This window comes from Larimichthys crocea, chromosome XVI (assembly GCF_000972845.2).
Source record: "Larimichthys crocea isolate SSNF chromosome XVI, L_crocea_2.0, whole genome shotgun sequence".
NCBI lineage: Eukaryota > Metazoa > Chordata > Actinopteri > Sciaenidae > Larimichthys > Larimichthys crocea.
The window spans coordinates 12996344-13013245 of record NC_040026.1 but is presented as its reverse complement, the minus strand read 5'-3'; the positions used below and the strand labels follow the sequence as shown (position 1 = coordinate 13013245).

Sequence of the window (16902 nt, the reverse complement as noted above, 5' to 3'; positions counted from 1 at the left end):
ACGTACAAATACCTGTGGACCAGGGTTCCATTTACTGAGAATGATAAATCAATGGCACCAATACTGGAGCTGGTATTAGGACATGACAGTTCAGATCAGCCGGGCCTTGGCTTGAGATCTTGGCTCATATGTATCAAGTGTCCATTGTGATTTAGCCTGCATTTCCCCTTTAGTTTCTTTTTACTCTGACTTTAAAATGCTTAATCGTTTTTCTGTTTCTCATGCTGTCTTCTACACTCCTTCTCCTCCTCTTCTTCTATTAGGATGGTATGCTAAGAGAAGTTTAATGCCAGGTGTAAGACGAGGTCTGGGGATTGAGGTTTGGATGTCTCTACAGTCCAGCTGTTCAATGCTGGCCTATGAGTTGTTCAACAGCGGGTGCGTGTACAGCGCAAAATAGCAATCAAGGTCACGTCTTCCCATCTTACTTTTCAAAAGACAACAAAAACAAGTCATTTTCCTTTTAACATAGATAATATCATCACTTGCCAATAAGTCAGTGCTTCAAGAATTTCCTTGAATCAGTGCCACTGTCTCTGATACTTTGTACTTTGATGTGTTTTGCTTAAAAATTCTCAAAATAAGTGAAAGTACTTTGGAACTACTAGTACTTTTTGTTATTGTCTCATGTCATTAGCAATAATTTGTTTCTTATGATATCAAGAGCATTTCTTCAGAGTCATGTCACACTAAATTAATGCTCTATTAGATCGTCTGTCTCTTCTTGTACTTTTCTGTCTCTCACTGTTACTAGTGTCACACCCCACCCCAGTTCTGTGATGTATCTCTAAATGAGTGTATTACCTAATATACTGGAGATAATAGAGCTCAGAGGGGACCAGAGCAGTCCAGAAGACCTGGGGCTAAATGTGACTCCCCTTGCCTGCGTGAGGACCTGACAGCAGGCTTTGGTCCAGGGGTCTGTGTCCCCACCCGCCATCCCATCTGCTGCCTTGATCCAGATGTTTCGGCAAGGATGAATCATAACTCCAGCTTGTTACCATTAGATTCTATGTTTATGTTTTTCCCAACATTATATCCTTTCACAGTTTAGACAGCAAAGAAACAAAGTCAACGGGAGTAAAAAGTAGATTAAAATGTTGGGTTTAATAGACTAAAGAGATAATTTTACTTTTAGTTTTTGATCTTTGTTGCTAATTAACTGTTAACTAAACCCCTCCCTCCAAACAGCACTGTCCAATCATAGCTTAGCATCACGGGCCTGTCAAGTTTTGGATTACTCCACATGTTGAAGCATGTGCATGTGACTATTGTAAAAGTGATTCTCTGATTTGTCTCTTTTAGCCTTTCTAAAACCAAAAACAGAAGAGCAGCTGTGTAGGGAATGGATTCAAGAGTGATATTATCAACTCAAGATATTCAATTGTTAGCATGTCAGGCTAGTTTATGATCTACAGTAGTAATACCTCATTACCCAGCATTACAGTAGTAATATGTCATTGCACGGCATTACTTACTTCCAAGGAAAGAAGAACATCATTGATTTTTAAGGTCACAAGAAAAACCTTGTTCATGACCATCATGTTTAGTTTACACTCTAGCAACTGAGCCACAGCTATGTGGCTAAATAGTTACATTAGAATGATCTTACATATTTCCCTACCATAACATATAAAGTGGACCAATCAACTATGCACTGCAATACAGGTAAAATTCTAGAGGTTATTTTCCATGCTACACGGATTATCAGCTGGTGATGATTCTAACTTTTATCATGGGGCATGCAGCTTTAGCATCGGTTCAGCTCAGCGCAATATAACGTGACGCCATTATTAAGGCTGCAGTTAACAACACCATTGTTTTAAAATGAGTCAGCAGAATTATTATGTTAAAAGTCAGCCAAAGATGAGTTTTCAACTCGTTGAGAATTGGCTTGCTAGGTAAAGCTGATGAAATCCACCCACAAGAGTTGTCATTTCAGCTGGCAAAATGGACAGTTGCTGGCTAGAAATGAGAAGATGATTTGTCTACCTCTGTCTCAAAACAAGGAACAATTGTTTCGGAAATTACAGATAATTTGGAGTGATAATTCGGCATCTGTTATTTTGTAAACTGTGATGAACGGAAAGCTTGACTGACATAGCAATAGTGACTAAGTTGGGGCTTAAGGCTTGGCGTAATAAACCAAATTCACACGGCGGCATTTTCCTCTGTCGTGCTCAGGATGGATAGTTCAAATGTCCTTTCAGGTTGCGAGTTGCTTTAACATAGAGAATCTGACAAAACGTTATCATTTCACCACTTCATGTTTCCGGGTAAACCATAGTATTTAATAACCTATTAGCTCCTGTTTGACAATAGCTAAGATTAGTATTCAAGCACTCCTTAGCTAACAATACCAATAAGTGGTGCACGATATGATAAGATTAAATTCAAATTAATTCTGTTATATCAATGCATGCTTGGACACATGTCACAGCCTGTAGTAAAAATACACTGGATGTGATCGAGCTTGCAATGTAACCTTTACTTTACAGATGTTTCATCTGCATTCATATGCAGATGTACAGATTAGCTTAGTCTGTCTTGTCATTGTTGTGTATCAAGTTGCTATTCTGACTGCAGACGAAGTCTTGGCCTGGATATCCATTTACCGGATGTCCCTTGGCTGCACCAGAAGCCCAGAAAAGCATATTATCCAAACATTATTGGATAAAGCATTATCTAATATGTAGTTTTAACTTGAAATATGGCCCAGTGTCGCCCTAGATTTCACTATCCATTCTCTTTTCGGTTGCTGATCAATCTGGATGCGGTAAATGATAACGATTAGTCACATTCACTATGTTTATACAACTTGCAACCTGAACTCAGCAGCAGCCTATGACATTTGAGCTTCCCACCCGGAGTGTGATGTCAGGGGAAAATGAATGAATGAATGCCAAGGTGTTTCCACTCTCCACCTCCCAGAGGTCGTCTCTGTCCTCTGGTTTCTTCTGTTGATTAAGTTTGACTTTCTGTAGTTGCTACTCAGAAATGTGTTACAAACACAGACTAATGCATTATGAAAGATTTGAGGAAAAGAGAAAAAAAAAATAGACTGAAGGCGGAATGGGACAGTAAAAAGAGAGAAAAGAAGCTGGAGGAGGGTGATTGAATGATCATTATTATTATTATGGGAATTATTCAGTGTTTCCTGTCCAACCAGTTCATACTGGATGTTGCTCACTGATCAGATTTTGCCTGCCGTGGCCTCTTTCAGTCCTCAGCGATCAGAGAGAAACAGGGTGTGAGAGGATATTGCAGGATCTCAAATTAGTCTCTCTGTGGATTTTTATGCAACACAATCTAACATTATCAAGGAACTCACAGCTCCTTTGTTTACCTCTTTCACACAGCTCAGCTGTACCACAATGCATAAATATCTGCTATAATTTCAGTTAAATCTAAAACACCATGTGCGTGTTATTGAATAAGTTTCATTCAACGATTTATTTACCATCGCTCTTCCATAACCTCTGCAGGGGGCTCTTTTATGACTGTTATACAGCTGAGCAGATTAGTATATTGTTACATAAAACTTATTACGCTGTATCAACCAACCAGACCTTTTCTTGCAACTTCTGGCAGCCTAAAATGAGCAAAACGCCAACTTTTTACAAACTATTCTACTTGGACGGAGAGCCAAGGTCCCGCATGGGGTAAAAATGAAGCTTTTAGATCTGATGAGATTAGATTAGATGAAACTTTAATGATGTCCTCTGAGATGTATGGTTATTGCAGCAGCAAGAAGTAATAGGATACATCAAAGAAAAATAGGATATGAATATAAGCAGAGTAAATGGGGGTTATATATACACACGCAACCAACAATAATTTACAATGACTACATCTGTGCAAGTTAATTTATGGCAAATCTTCAACCCCAAATGTGTGGGATGCATTATGGGCCGTAGGTGCTCCATGTATGTCACTAAAGGAAAGAACTTATATACTGTACAGATTCTGCATTCTCCTTTCTAGTAAATGAAAAAATGACAGCGAAAACATGCCACTGGGTGTGTTTATACACAGTATGAACAAGCTTATGTATGAGTCTGTCTCTCCATATGTTTGTGTGCTGCTGTATTGTGTGTGCATGTGTGGTTGGCAGGGCTGATAAACAGGCAGTGGGTTGGGAGGTGGAAGGAGTCCACCGCCTCAGATTATTGACACAATTCTGGCAGAACGCAGTGCCGGGCGCTCCAAGAAATCTGGCTGGCGGGCTCAGCGCTGCAATCTGATACCCCCTCCATCCAACATACAGCGCCGAAAAACACACAGAGACAGGCTGCGAGGGACACAGCTCTATCTATTCTTATACCTCTCCTCATGCCTTTTTCTTCCTTCTGTGTAACAATCAGCTTTAAGGGATTTCTTTAGTCCAATTTGCCTTTCTATCAGTCTGTCTCTCACTGTCTGGCATTCAATCACTCACTCTGCTTCTGTCTCAGGGCAGCATGTTAAGGCCACGTGCAGGCCTCAAGGTCTGAGGTCTGGGGCTTGAGGTTTGGACTACAGTCACAGCACTTTGTTTACTGAATTGTTTGTGTGTCTCAAAATGTGTCTTTGTGTCTTTAAACACAGACTTTGTGGTAGTTAAAAACTTAACGTGGTGGCACAGTTCAGGCCGAGGTATAGAGTTGTGTTCCTTGTTTTTGGTTGCTGGAAGAGGATGACCTCCACTGTTGATGGAACATGGGAACATTTTGTTATTCACTAACCTGTCACTTTCACCCTTGGATCACGTTTAATTTGTTGAATGTGTTGCGCTCAGATGGAAGTCCATTCCTTTCCGATGACAGATCGATTGCACTGCAGATGCATTGCATTCATGCGTTGGGTTTATTCTACTATTGATTGGGTTTCCATAAACTAAACTGACTGACTGTTTTACCCCCTTCTCTGTGATGTTGTCATTATGAAATCATTTCGTCAGTGAGTCAAAGATTCCACGTATATTCATATTAGAACAGTACAATTAGTAAGCATAAGTGTTATGTTTCTGTACATAGCATAGCAAACACATTGTTTGGTCAGATTTCAGCAGCATAAATGTTATGAGTGATGGATAGCTATGTTATCATACTGCTATTAAAGGTGAGTACTAAGTAATCTATGACCAGAGTCATTCTATTTTGGTAAACAGCAGGAATTGAAGCTGCACTGATATAAATCATCTTATCTGCCCTGCATCCTCCATGGTTGAGTAATGAAGCCAATGTGTTAGTGTTCTAAGCCGTAATTTGTCTAATGGCTGCAAGATGCTGTCTTCAGAAACTCAAATCAGATGCACATAAATTTCATTCAATAGGTCAGAAAAAGATTTGTTCCCCTACAAAAGGTTTTAGTATAAATGATTTGATTCTGATTTGTCTTGGTTGCAAAGAGAACAATCATTTCTTTAAAAAGGTGATTTGACAATGTACTATAAAGTTGGTGGGAACCAAAGAATGAGATTTAAAAAAGAAATAGTTGGGCATCCTGGTGGCCTGATAGTTAAGGAACGTACCACTGGGGTTGGGTGTACCTTTTGAAAACCTCCAACAAACCACAAACAACACCTGCATTTGATACTTTTTGTAACTAAATCTGTACTGTTTGTATGGTTTTTCTTGCAGCCAATCACAGCAAGCATTATTCAGTCTAATGCACTGTCATTGTCATGAGTCATTGTCTTGCTAGCGCAGCAGCAGCTAGCATCTAGCTAGTGCAGCGGATGCGAGAGAGTTGGCAATACAGTGTGCTGAGATGACATCAAAATGATCTAAAGTATGGCTATACGACATGCCTGTGGCTTTTGATAAAAGTCAATGGATGTAACATGATAAAGCACCTTATCATGCATGCAGAAATCTCTTCGACTATGAATGGATTGGCATCGGTATTACTTCACAGGTGCTGCTATTAGTACCGGTATTGTACATTTTAAAATGGTAGCCAGTCCTACATACCATATGTCTGGCTTAATAAATCTCTATCCTGTCAATTGCCAAAGGTGAAATTACTCCAAAATAGTACTGAATTGAAGAAGGGCTGAGATATCATGACTTTTATTCAGTGGTGTTTTCATTTGGAAATTATCTCCAGGACCACTGAAGACGTTATACAACTGTTTTTAAAGGCTAAGTAGTTCTGAACCTTGTGTTGAATCCTTAGTCTGGTGGCGAGTCGTATATCTCTGATATAAGCTTTGAAACGTACCCCCCGAAACTGGCCTCAGAGATGCTATGCTAATGTTTGTTTATAGCATATAGTTTATAGTATATGGTTTATAATGTATAGTATACACAGTTCAGTAGATACAGTATATGTGTGTTATATCTAGGTCAAAAACATGCAGGAAAATACAAGATACAGGTGATTCTTTGTTGAATATTAAAAGCATAATAATAGTAAATTTGCACGTTTCATTAGAAAATGTTACTGTCTGTAATTTGCCATTACGTGCAAATTCCAGCAGCTAAAAAGGCAGTAAATCTTGATTTCTCTACTTGATTTTTCCATTGAGACTGGTGCAAAACCACAAGTCCAGCAAATCTCAAGTGTAAGCGGAGCTTTTATAACATCTACATCAACCGCTGTCATTAGATCACATTCCATTGCCTCAACCTTGATGGATACATCAAGAAACACATCATGTTTTAAATCAGAGATTATTTTTATTCCATCAATGATTCTATTAATACGAACACTTTGATTCATAGCTTTAAACAGATGAGAACATTCACAGTACCACTGAGCAGCTCCAGCAGAGCATTTTGTGCTTTGCTCAAGAACAACTTGACGCTAGTGAGCTGGCTGCACATTTCTGATTCACTGTTCAGTGTTGAACCATCTGTTTGATTAAATGTCTTCCTCAGCCTGTTGGCTTCCATTTACAGACATGCTGAAAAAAAAACATCAGAAATGGACTGTTTTTGACAAAAGGGACAATAGTCAGAGCCATCCACTTTTCTTTGCTTTGCTGCTACATGTTTAGGCTATGTTATAGTGTAGGACCTGAGTAAGGGTTAAGAACATAAACACTGCCATGTGTTTTGCTAGGCAGAGTGGGCCTGTTTTGCCAGGCCAATCATCTACTGTTGGCTGTTTAAACTATGGAGCTGGGACTTTCTACTGCCAGCCTTCGTTGCCAGTGGACCAGTGGACTTGGCTGAGTCTGACTCTCTCCCTCCATGGCACTTAGTGCAGCAATATTCAGCCAATAGACTATGATCTTTTGCAGAAATGGGCTGGAAACAGGACTGCCGAGGGCTGCAGGCCGGGTTATAATCTTCAGCAGTGTGCCCGATACTCTTGGCTTAGCCTGAGCCGCTCTCAAATACCCTCTAATTCTGCTAATGCAGAGCCTTGGCTCTGTGATCTGCACAGACAAACCTTGTTGCTCTTTATTGTTATTATTAAGTTTTTATTTATTCTTTATCAGTGCTACTAAGGAGTTGTGATCCTGATAAGCTACTGTATATTCCGATGCATGGTAATGGCCATTTGTTAGGAAAGTCTTGGACAAGTCTTGCATACATCAATGCACATAGAAACGCCTTCAAACAGCCAGTGATGGGGGTTCTATTCCCAGGGGGACAATCTTGGCTAAAAATATATATAGTCAGAGCGTTGTACTGTATATGAGGTGTTATAATACATTGCATTACATTTAGTCATTTACCTGATGCTTCAGACTTACAAAAAAGGTACAGAGTGACAAGGACATGTTAGTGCAGCAAAAAGCACTGTAACAGTTCTAGAGGGGATAGATTTAGCATGTCCAGTTGTTGGTAGTGCTAGACGAGGAGGTACTACATGAAGAGCTGGGACTTCAAGAGTTTTTTTAACGATAGAGACTGCCTGAGGTCCCTGCTCTGGTGGGAACATAATACATCATAAATCTAAATCAGAATAAACGTTCTATAAGCATTTAGCTGCAGTGTATCCTTTGAAGGAACCAAAAGAAGTCCAACAGGATTGTGCGAGTATGTTGCTTCATGTTTTTTAAAACAGAGACAATGGACAACGTGTAACTTGAATTTTTTCTCAAGTTCACATAAGCCACATGTCATGTAGCAATTCTCTTTGTCATATTCATTTATGACATGAACATCCTTGACCAAAAGACAGCTGTCTTATGGTCAACCATTAGCAAAACGCTATACTTAAAAAAAAACATCTCTGCGGAATTGGAAATAGTATCATGTAACGTAACATCGAACCGAATCAAAACAATTGCATGAGTTAACAGTATCATAACACAATTTTGACCATGTGTGAGCGCCAGCTGGCAAGCAAATCAAACATTCATTTGATTTCTGACAATGATCACAGTGGACAACAAAGAAAGCGAACAAAGTGTTTTTTTTTTGGAATATACAAGGAAGTAGTGTGGTTTTGGAGCAGTGGCTTACTGGCTCCTTGTTTCCTGGTTTACAGTAGAATCTAAGTGTATAATGAGAGGCCTGTAAACCTTTGGTGCTGCGGTCAGAGAAAGCTGCATTGCAGTTAACATAATTAGGACCAATACCACTTTAGTACCGCATGTAGGATTTTTCACACTGGACTGAGCTGAGGTGACCTTTATTGAGCCCAGTTAACTGTGGGAACAAGGTCATATTCATGAACTCTGAATCTCATATTAATGTCATGGAACCAATTTTATCTGGATAAAGCTGGGCCAGGAAAAAAAAAACTAAAACGGGTGTCAATCACAAGGCCAGAAGGCCAGAACCGGCTTGTCAAAATGTCCAGTCTGGGCGACTCACTGGATAATTTTGCAAAGTATAAAAAATTGTAGTCATTAATTATAATTGTTCAATAAATATACTGCTATTCCTCATTTGTCCACTAGGGGCCACTCTGTCCGACTAAAAATAGGAGGCTCTATGCTGGATACATGGCTCTCATACGATACTGGTCTCGTGGCACAGCACTGACAAGCGCTGGCTTCAAGCAGGAGCCGCCGATTGACGTCTTTGTCAAAAAGTTCCGGATAAATTAATCATTCAGCGATGATGCTGTGAAAGCTACCTACCTTACTGATAACAAAATAGCATCAGAACCAAAGCTATACTCTGAAGGTACGATGAGAAAGGCCTGATGAGAAACTCTCTGGTACAAAGGGTCTTGAAGGGGATTTGGAGCCAAATTAAGCACAAAGTGAAGTCATTTGTTGCATTTGCTGTTGCTATGGATGAGAGCATGCACATGACAGATGTTGCTCAACTGGCCAAACTCATTCGTGGTGTTGATGAGACACTACAACAGTGAATGACATTTTCAACACGCTTGTTGGAGCGCTGTGTGGTGCCAGGTTTCAGGAGCAAGTTAAACAGTGCTGCAGAAAAAACAATGAATACTTACTGTGGTTAATTTTAAAAGGTGATGAACATTGTGCATAGATGGTTCATTAATTATAAATGTTTTCACTGAGATATACCCATTCATTCCAATCAGATAAGTAAAGGCCTCTGCTATTGACCTCTCACTGTCTGGCTGGCATTTGTAGTCGGTTGCAGGTCCAGCCTACTACTAAAACTGAACTATATGTGGCTCCTGAACTCAATTGAATTTGACACCCCTGTGTTACAGGTTTGATGGTGTAAGGACTACTCACAGGGCTAGCTGGTGAACTTCTCTAGCTGTCAACTACAACTGGCAACATGCTAGTAGACACAATAATTCTCAGAGCTTCTTTATTTTTACTCTGTACTGGGCCATTGACAGTCCCCTGGCATTCTATTCTCATCATTTCAGTCAATAGTGGAAAAGAACGGGGAGACAAGTGGGACAATAAGTAGACTTTTTTTTTCACAAAACACAGTGACTCCTGTCTCAAAACTGTCTGAAAACAGTTTGTCCTTTGTGAAAAAGTTTATACTTTGACAGTGGAAGAGTTTTAAAGTAAAACACTGCTAATACTCTCTGTGTTAGACCCTCTAAAGTCAGCACTTTGAAGACAGACTGTATCAGTCACGAGCCAAAGTTCATTAAAGTTGAACTCGATGGGAAAACAATTGTGCATATTTACTTCCCTTCAGCAAGCGGTTCAAGTGAAATTAATCGATTTGGCCTCAAGATTTCACCATTTTAAATGCTGGTGTGACCGGCCCACACCTGGAGTACAGATGTGCTGAAGATGCAGGATCAGTTCAAAGAATGTCCACGTTTTTAACTTTTCTGTAATTACACTAGAACAGAGGTGGACTACAGCAGGATCGTTCCAAACACCGCTGATAATTGGATAACCTGCCCTTCTCAGAGCCAAAGGATTTGATTGAGTATTTAACCGCAGATTGTCTCACATAACTGAGTTTACAAAGAAAGAGGCACAGAGGGAAAATTGTGTTTTGAGGGTGGAGTTGCAGGCCAAAGCTAGATTAAAGGTCTTTTATTGTGAAGCTGGTGACAAGCTCTTGGTCTCGCAGAGGTAGCCAGATGGCTAATTTAGAGGAAACGTCTGAGAATACGAGATAGTTCGAGCCAAACGACTGTTAAGTGATAGCAGAGGAAGTCTTATGACAGAATGATGTCGAGAGAGGATTTGTGTGTTTGTATGTGGGATAAAAAAAATGTCGTTGAGTGTGTGTATGTTTGTGTGTGTGTGTTGCTTTGGATTTTTCCTGGCAGCTACTGTACTGGCCACAAATCTCCCCAGTAAGTGACTGATCAAACCCATTAATTACGACAGTGACTGATAATACACAAACTCCACCACATTCCCTCTCTCACTGCTTCCCATCCACCCAACCCCCACCCTCACACACACACACACACACACCCACACACGCGGTAGTTTGGCATGTCATCTTCTGGCTGAGTTCAGGATAGCCAGGGGTTCACTGTTACTAGGAATGTTATCTAACTTGCATGGCAGCACATGGTCTCTGTAACTCTGGTTTACCCCTGGGAGGAACAAAAAAGAGCTGTAGATCTGTAGGAGGAGTGAGATCCAAACATGCAGCGTGTTGCAATTCCATTTAGAGTTTGTTTCTGGTTTGTTGTGATTGGGGCTTGGCTCCCATAGGGAGGTGCTGGAGGCTTTTAAATACACACATACACACACATGAATAATCTCCCTCTCCTGAGGCTGCTGGAAGAGGAGATGGTGGTTGTGGTCTTTCCTCAGACACTGCTGGGGGTGGTGAAGACGCCTGCCCACTTAACCACCAGCCACGTGAACCATTAGCCAAAAAATTCATAATGTGTCCAGCTGGACCATGTGCGTATCTGTGTGTGTGTGTGTGTGTGTGTGTCATTTGCTCTTGTATGCATGATCTTTCCGTTTATTCTTTTCTAAGTGCTACATGTTACATCTTAAACTGTCAAATAAACCGTGTTGTAACAACTGTTATAATTCTGTTGAACACATGAAAGCCGGGTCTGAAGTCTGGTTTATCTTTTCAGTACAGTGCTGCTTTAAAGAGGGTGATGCTGCTATCTGTAAGAGGACAAACATCTGACACACAGGGGTGAGTAATCATTCTGGAGGTTAATCTTTGTTTTTTTCTTTTGTTTTTTTAGAGTTTCATCTCTCCGACAGTTTTGCATGGCCGATAGCTCTAATGTAAAGCACTCATGGAGCCTTAGCTGGCGTTGCCATGGAGAAAACGACAGTCAGAGGTATAAATTAGTAGAAAACTGCAAACTCTTTGGTGTGGCAGCTGTGAACATAACACAATGCCGTATTTGTCAGATTCATCAAGAAAATGACAGAGAATTCAGAAGAGAAGAACAAATTCTGTTTTCTGTTCTGCAGCTATTATTGGTGCACGTAACAGAATTTGACTATATTACCCGAATGCACTTTGGGAGTCGTAGTTAACTGATTCAACTGGGAGAGTTTTGTGCTGATCTGAGTCAGTCAGGTGCCGTAAAACCATTGTAGAAGATAATGTCTAACAGCACCAGTCAAAACATGATAAAGAACATTTTTGCTGGGGAGGGGGAGGGTGTAAATAAAAGCCTGAATTGTATGAAACGAGTCAAACGATATTAGTCTGTTTGAACTGCACATTTATGTGTGAATAGACTTAGCCTGTTGTGTGAGAATTTTAGTGTTAATCTGAACATGCAAGTAGATGTCGCCGTATGGGGTGTTGGACTAAAGTGATGATTACTGAACTGCCGACCTGTCCACGGTTGCCCAATGTCAGCTGGGATTGGCACTTGGCCTTCTTCCTGTTTTATCTCATAAAGCAATGCTCTTGTCTGTCATAAAGCATTTATACGAATTTCCACATCAGATCTATTGTAAAATTGTAAAATGCACCGTAGAAGCGCATACATGCTGCAAGTCTTGTTGGTGACAGTCTTATTTCAGCATAGCATACATAAAATGATGGAGTCCATTAGTCACACATGAATCCACTCCACCACTTCATACAGAAATATTTACCCAACGGCATCTGATCTCAGCACAGTAAACAGTTAGATGTGGAAACCCATGACAGCCACAACAGTGTTGACAGGAATTCTAAAAATGTCTTCATCTTTTTTTCATCACAAACTTCAAATATGAATCACGGACATGTGCAGTAGTTGTGTTTTTCTATCTGTAATCTGTGCTGGTCATCAGTGTGAGCACCATGCACAGAAATCCTCATCTTCAATCACCAAACAGAAGAAAAAGAAGTTTGGTGATCATCTTCATGAACTGCACGTTCACACTCTAGCTGTTTTTGCCCACTTTGTCAGACTGTGTGGTTTCCTGTGTTTCTAATAATTACTTCTTTCAAATCTCCCCATATTTTCATATTTTTTTGAATATAGTATTTAGGTCTTCTCATGTAAACCCTTTATTTTAAGCACTTTCTGAAGTCTGGTTTATATTACAAACCATCATGTCAGTTTGATGGCTTTATTATATCCAGCTGATCTCCAGCAGAACCATTACAACCCTTGTACAGTAATAGAAGTAGACATTGATGTAAACTCCTGGTTTGACCCTGTTTTACCTCATGTTGTTTGTTCTCCCTGGTCTTCCTAAAACGCTGCAGGGGTGACAAACCTCGCTGGGGATTCTTCCTCCTATTTGCACTTCTAGTCATAGAGCAGCTGCTTTGTATTGGTTTTTAAACATCTGATGGATATTACAGGCTGCCAAGTTGAATACTGAACCACAAAAATGGTAGGTCAGCAGTGAGGGTGTGTATCATTATTATTATATCAATTCAATTAAAGTTTAATCTTGATTAAATTTGATTTGAGGATTTCATATGTATATATATGATATATATGTTTAACTTTACAGTGTATACATTACATACTAGACATCAGCAACAGCAAACTTAAGTACTAATGTGTATGTAAGTCCAGCATTTTCAATAATTATATATGACCACATATAAATTCAAATGAATGAAAAACTACTATTCACAACTTGCAGTTCATTGGTTTTGATAATGTATTACAAAAAAAAAAAAGACAACATTTTTGCTCAAGGCCAATAGACCATGTGATGAGTAGACAGCTCCTGAAAAGGTAGCAAGTGGACACTGACTTGGGATTGTTTCATCAAACTTCTTTTTTTAAAAGGTGAAAAAATGATATGAAGCTTGCTTTGAATATTTAAAAACTTGATTGTTTACGGGGTGACACGTTGGTGCAGAGGTTAGCACTGTTAAAAATTCCTGGTTTGAACCTTGGCTCTGGGTTTGCATGTTCTCCCTGTGTGTGCATAGGGTCTCTCTCATTCTTCTCACAGTCCAAAGACATGCAGGTTACTTGGTGACTCTAAATTGCCTGTAAGTGAGTGTGAATGGTTGCTTGTCTCTATGTGCTCTGTGATAAGCTGGCGACTTGTCCAGGGTGTATCCGTCGTCTCACCCAAAGTCAGTTGGGATAGGCTCCAGCCCCACTGCGACCCTGCGGAGGATAAGCGGTTTACAGATAATGGATGGATTGTTTACATCCAGGTTTGCTAGCTGTCACTGTTAAGTATGCCGAACCCAAATAGAGACACAGGACAGGCAGGGAAGGTGACAACAGTTCTTCTATAATGTGGCTGGCTGATGTGAGGCAGAAGAAATCTGGGTAGATGCACAAGAAATCCCATGGTGAGACAGGCAGATCAGTCTGAAGCAGAGACAGGTGTAAGTCAACAGACAGACAAACTATCTAACTGCAAATGTGGACTGGCTTCATACAAGCATGCAGCATTGACTATATATAACTGCGAGCAGAGCTATGATCCAGCGAGGGCTGGCAGTTTGTCCAGAGCTCTTGTAAACAGCGGGGATGACTAGATAGCAGACAGGTATGCTGATTGCTGATGATTGACAGGTGTATAGGAAGCAGAGCCAGAGTAAAGAAGGGAGACCAAACCCACACTAACAACCAGACAGGAGACACGAGGGAGGGGGGGAAACAAAGAAGAAAACACTGAGACATGGTCATGGCCATGACATAACTGTCAATCAGCAGAGTAGCTTCATAAGGAATGCAATCTGTGTGTGCACAAAACACAAACATAACAGCGCTCCTTACAACAGCTAGTGGTGAAAACTCTACCGGGCGTGTTGTGATTATAATCAAGGAGTTGCTCGTAGTGATAAACCTAAACAGAGAATTATCACCTGAATTTGCAGCTCCCTTCAGCTTTATATCAACAGCTTATTGTTTAGCTGCCCAGCATACAACTCTAGTGTTGTTTCCTGCCACAGCAGGCAGATGTTTACTGAGAAAAAAGCTCTAAATCACCATAGCACACGACCTGCTGAGCACCAAACAGCAGACAGACACAGTCAGCGACCATCTGGTGAACATAGCGGAGCATTTAGCAGCAAAAGAGCCAGATATTTTCTCCAGGAGTTGGTGGAGAACAAGCAGCAACCTCTGTGGCTTTGAAATGAAGTCAAGTTGCCAAAAACTGCAGTTCCTCAAACGTCACTTGAAGCTGGCTACAGAACAAGTAAATCTCCATAAGCCCCCATGTTAAAATGCCAAACTTTACAGCAGAAATAAACATGTTTACAGCCTGGTACAAAAACAGTTTTGATCTCTTTAGCTAATTTCCCCGTTCATGACAACTATACTGAGGCTGAATTTCTATAAAACTCATCTGTTCAAAGTATATTAAGGCTTAAAGGTATGCATAGTTTAGAGTGCAGCCACTTTGACTGTGTAGGTGCTGTTACAAGTGGATTAGCCAGGAAGTGGCAGGAGCACGGATACGACGTCTGTGTTTTATACTGTCTATGGTGGAGACCAAAAACTGAGAAAAAAGAGAGTGAATATTGGAGTTGTGACCCGAAACACGACTCCGAATTAATGCTAAATGTTGCTCTGTACCTACTGGATATGCAAATATGCTTACAAGCTCACCATATCAACTTTAGTGATTTCAATCATGGTCAGTTGTCAATGTTGCGTTCTTAACTCCCCCCAAGTAACATAAAAAAATCACACTGCAGGTTTAAGTCTTGTCTCTAATCTTTGTTTGTCGCAGCATACTTTGACCCAGCGCCGGTCCTGGCCACATTTGCGCCCTGGGCGAACATTTTCTCGTGCGCCCTCACGGCCGTCCGTGCGCCCCTGGATGCGCCGTGTGCCCCCATCATTCTGTCCGCCGCCCCCCTCTGCCTTGTCAACACCACGCTCCCGGGGCGCCCGCTCCGCTAACTTAATGCGCGATATCGAAAATTACCAAGGTTTTTTTCCGTTTTCGGGCGCTCGTGCGCCCCCCACGGAGACTGCGCCCTGGGCGGCCGCCCACATTGCCCATAGCTAAGACCGGCCCTGCTTTCACCAATAGTAATTTGCGAATCTGTCATCAACACCAACTTGTATCGTTAAGGCCAAATTGTAGCGGCTATTCACATTTGCTGTTGCTCAGAAGTTAAGAACGGCCATCGTGATTGGATACCCGATTAGAAATCAGTTTTGACCACTCTAGATGTTTAAGTTAGTGTTCTGTCCTCAGATTTCACAAAAAGTGCTAAGCTTTTAACAGTTGATATATAGAACAGATAGTCCCTCTTCAGACTAATGAGAACCAGAAGCTAGCGCTCTGAAGAAAGATTTCCACTGTACACCAGATCGAACTGCTGTTTTGAAATGTGACCTACTGTATCCAAACTTAACAGTAACAACATTTGGAAATGACTCATCTGTTCTTATTGTATTTGTTGAGTCATACTGTAAATCTCATGTTCGCCGTGTCCACGTGCGTCACATTTTGAAAGAACGCTCAAAGGGTAATGTCTTCAGTAACGTTATCTTCCTGTCAAAGGGTTCATTGACCATGAAAACAGTGTCACATTTTGGAAACAAACAGCAAGTTGGCATCCAAATGGATACAACAGAGGTTAGTAAAGCCAAGGAAGATATGCGAGATTAGACATATTAAGTTAGAATCTTTTTCAGAAGCTTTAAGGATTGGTTAACGAGATGGTAGAGATACATGAGAGTTTTATTTCACAATATAGGCACCAATTAACTGCATGTAAAAAAGACCTGTTTCCAGGACTAATGAAAGGTAGATGGACGATAGCAGAATGAAGGCGGATTTGTACAATAGCTGCCACTGTATGGCCTTGTGCTGTCCTGGCAGCGTCTGTGCAGCAGAGTGTGTCAGCCTATAGTTTGATAAAGATCTCAGTTCCATTGCAGTCTGGGTTTACGGCTTCATACAGAACAGCTTATAGATATTTCAGTCTTGGATTCTGCTTCCCGACTCCAACATTTACAGACATGGGGTTTTGGATCATCCACACTCACACAGGGGCATGGAAACATAACCCCTGCTGTCCAACTCCATCTACCCCACCATCCTCCCCACTCTCCCTCCTATTATAACCAGTCCCAACTCCTATAAAAGCTCTCTGGCTGGGCTGCGGTCCTGGCAGGCAGCTTGTATATCTGCTGGGCTCCGCTCTGCTCTGCTTGCTCTTGTCTTGGTACCGGTTCTGG

General features: G+C 40.9%; 1 long non-coding RNA gene across 1 annotated transcript in view; it reads left to right on the top strand.

Moving 5' to 3' along the window:
* The window catches only part of LOC113747840 (uncharacterized), an 80394-nt gene that overhangs the window by 60793 nt on the left and 2699 nt on the right, over nucleotides 1–16902 (top strand). Inside the window, exon 2 of the long non-coding RNA XR_003463923.1 lies at nucleotides 11398–11462. This is a non-coding gene — a long non-coding RNA (uncharacterized LOC113747840). The remainder of the gene's footprint in view (nucleotides 1–11397; nucleotides 11463–16902) is intronic.